Below are 3,902 nucleotides of genomic sequence, written 5' to 3' on the forward strand. Positions count from 1 at the left end.
ATCTGATGGTCCTCAACATCTATCCCTCGACCTATCTTTGACGAATGATCTTGCCCATCCATCTTCGCCTGCCACTGACTTTATGGTTTTGATCATCCAAGCAATAAGATTTTTTCCCAAGGAAGAACTAGTGCGCGAAAATGAGTTGTGTAGGTGGGATGTTCGCTATTTCCATAATCCGATTCTCCTAGATCTCCTCCTTCCACTTTTCAAAGATTATATTATGTCCGGATTGGCCATCAGATGAATGGCTTGGATCTTGGAATGGAGTAGTTTCTCATGACCCAGGATCATTCTTCAAACGAGGAAGATGAACCCTTCTTTAATGGCGGATTTGGTTTCCCACCCTTCATCATTTGAACCGACTCTCCTAGAAGGTTCAGATTGATCAACTGATGCTCCTTGGCAAATTCTTGCACGGTGTGGCTCGGTTCGGCTGGGATTAGTCTTAGAGAGCTTGTTTAAACCAAGTTTAATGTTGTCTTTGCGTGGGGGTTCAGATTCTGTTGCTGCTCGCAGATGTGGGAAAACACAGTTTTGAATGCCGTGCGTTGCATGGTTTGTAGTGGATGGAAGGTGCCTAGAGGAATGGTTGTGATCATCCTATTACAGGGTCTAAATGGCATGGATTTCATTGAGAATTCCAGGTTCGGTTCGGCTTTGGCAAGAGTGGAAAGAGGAAGTTTCCAATTTGAAAACTCCAAGGATTCCGGGCATTCTAACAACTTGTGGAAGTTACACCCAGTTCCGGTTTGATTGTATGGAATAAGTGGGGTCTACTACAATGGATTTTTTAGGCGATCCATTCTACTCATTAGCCTAGTCAGTTCATGTTGGCCCATGAGCCCAAATATGAAGCAGATCCGAGCTTTAGATAAACTTATCTTGAAAATTTTCATAGAGGGTGCCAAAATGGGCTTGATATTAATTAACGGTCCACGTTCAATGATCGAGGCCTAATTTTGGGTGAAATGTGTAGTTAATATAGGTAAGGGTTAGAAAAAATTTGGTGCTTGATCTATGGTCGGAAAAGTCTAAATCTAAAACATCACCTTTTGGGTCAAAAGGAAGGAACGAACTTCAACGTTCAATGGTCTAAGATCATAGATCGGGGTTTAAATTTTGTATGATATCGTAGTCATGTGAGGCAAATGTGTGGTCCAAGTTTGAGTTTTGATGGATAATACAAAGTGGTTAAATCTGAAGATATAGATTTATACAGAGTTGGTAAGCCTCAAATGGATAACTTCGCGCCTAAGTAAAAGCCTACCATAATAGGGTCTTCATATTTTACACTTGGTTCATATAATGGTCAATTCAAGTCATTCGTATGGAGGAAATATCCTACTACAACTACATATGAGCTTTCCTTACTAGATGGACACCAAAATAAACGGTTAAAGGTTGATTTGTCAATTGGGCTACTTTTACTATGATTGAAGGGCTGAAATTCAACGTGTATTATTAATTTATGATACATAGGCATGATATAAAATTTCACATCAAATGGAACCATGTGATCTAAATTTCAATGGTCTAAGTTAATGGTATTGTTGTAATTATTGCTGATACGAGAGTTTTAAGAAATCTAATAGTTCTACATTGTTATAAATATATTTCTAAGTAATTCTTACAAAAGAACTTATATCGAAATAATTATGAATAAATATTTATTCATAAAATTAATTAGAGGACGTACATATATCAAATCACACAATGGATGGTTAGATGACATATTTAAAATAGAAAAACTTGATACTTAGTAATCTAATCATGTATGTAGGTGGCTGTATAGTTAGTTTTGTAAACAGATGATCGCAAGTGGGTTTACTTGGACATATGATGATCTTGTCTTAAAATCAATGGTCGGATGGCTTGATTTATGGATGAAGATTATTCTCAACGGTCAGATTCATTTTGGAGAATAGATGTAAGGTCAGGATAGCTACATTGGTATTGTACACATGTATATATTAAATTAAATTTCATAGTAACACTCGAAAACTTTCAATACTTGGGTATTGAAAAGTTCGGGGTGTTATAATTTCTGGAAAATGACTTTACCAAGTAAGTTCTTTCATAAAATTTTCTTTTGTATTGCATGTTCTTTTATTTCTTAATAGATTATTATTAGTGAGTTCTCTCATTAAGTAATTTAATTGTTATATTATGTTCTTTCCTACTCATTATGTTACAGGGTTCTATAGACCCATTAAACGATTGGTGGTAGATGTGAGGGTCAAGGGCTTTACTTTTTGGACCTGAAGGAAATCTTACTATGTCCATTATTAAGGCCACATTTACCCAAAGAGAGGATTCAACTATGACACACTCTCATGAGTTACGTGTCATTCAGGTCATTGTATTTTTTTCCTCATAAAATTCTCATAAACTTTAATCTTCAATACGAAACTTTTGTATTTTCTAAGCATTTTTGAACAATTTATCCTAGTAGTGAATCGAAATGAGGTATCCTCTTGAATTAATTACTTTAGATGTAAACCAAAAAAAAAAAAACTTTAGATGTATAGGGATCTACCATCTTTGTTGTTAATTGGATACCACTACTTTATTTCTTTTATTGATGGTTGTACTCATTTTATTTGAGTATTTCTTATGAGAAGTAGAAGTGAAGCCTTGTGATTGTAAACATATTCATTGAATTAATAAAAAATAAATTTGATATTAAGGTTAAATTTTTGTCACTCCAATAATGCCTAAGAATACATAAATCAAGACTTGAGAACTTTTTTAACCACCTAGGAATTCATTTTTAAACCTTTTGTTCAGTAGCAAAATGAATACATAGGCACTTATTAGAACTAATTCAGTCTTTTACGATCAACATAGGTGTTCTTCGATCATATTAGGTTATTGCCATCCTTACTACACCCATATTCACTATTCTGCCTAGAGTGTTCGGATGTGTTTGTTTTGTACACCAATAAGGTCACCACTACGATAAATTAGAACCCTCGTTCGTCAAGTGTATGTTTTCGGGGTAATATTCCACTACTCAGAAAGGTTATAAATATTTATCCTAAGGCTAGACAAAAATCCTGCCGTGTCAAAAGATGTCATATTTTTAGAATAAGCTATTCTTTGATTCCTAAACTACTAGCAAGCTCAAGTTTTCTCTTTTGATTGCATGTGACCCCTCATGCTAGAATTAACAGGGTCAACCCAAACACAATTGGCACAACATGAGTTTGGGTTTGGTCAGGGTTGGAAAACTCCAACCCTAAATCAAGTACGGTTTGGGTTGGCAAATTCAGATCGGTTTAGGTCAGGTTGGACACAATCAAATATATTTGTAGGGCTGTCAATGACACCCTGACCTTATGTATCCAATGGACCCAACCTGATTTTAATAGATATGGGTCCAATTTTCTAGACCCATTAGGTCTCACCTCCTGGACCTGTTAAAAATTGAGTTTGGTTAGATTCTGTACACGTTGCACCAAGTCAGGTCAAGTTAATTTTAATGATACAATTATATGTATTTATTATATAATATAATTCTAGCAATACAATGAGATTTCTTCAACCATACTTTTTTAGAGAGCCTATTTACAAATCATGCATGTGTGTCAAAGTGACACGTGCATGTGATCTAATCCATCCATGGGTCGGCCCAATCATGTGAAGGTCATTTCTTCTTCCAACCGTCAAGTTAGGTCGGGTCAGATCCCACGGTTGGATCCTCTTGAAGTTGGGTCGGGCTACAGATGCGCTCGTAAATTAAGCGGTTCTCATCGTCGCCTTGACGTGCGGGTCCGTAAGACTGGCATACAATTCAAATTTGTAAAGTCAACATAAATATAAAATATAAAATAAGTAAATTGTAAAATAAGAAACCAAGCCCCACACGATTCTCATAATCAAATACTTGGACGGCTCTC

The sequence above is a fragment of the Magnolia sinica genome, chromosome 9 (genome assembly GCF_029962835.1).
Source record: "Magnolia sinica isolate HGM2019 chromosome 9, MsV1, whole genome shotgun sequence".
NCBI lineage: Eukaryota > Viridiplantae > Streptophyta > Magnoliopsida > Magnoliales > Magnoliaceae > Magnolia > Magnolia sinica.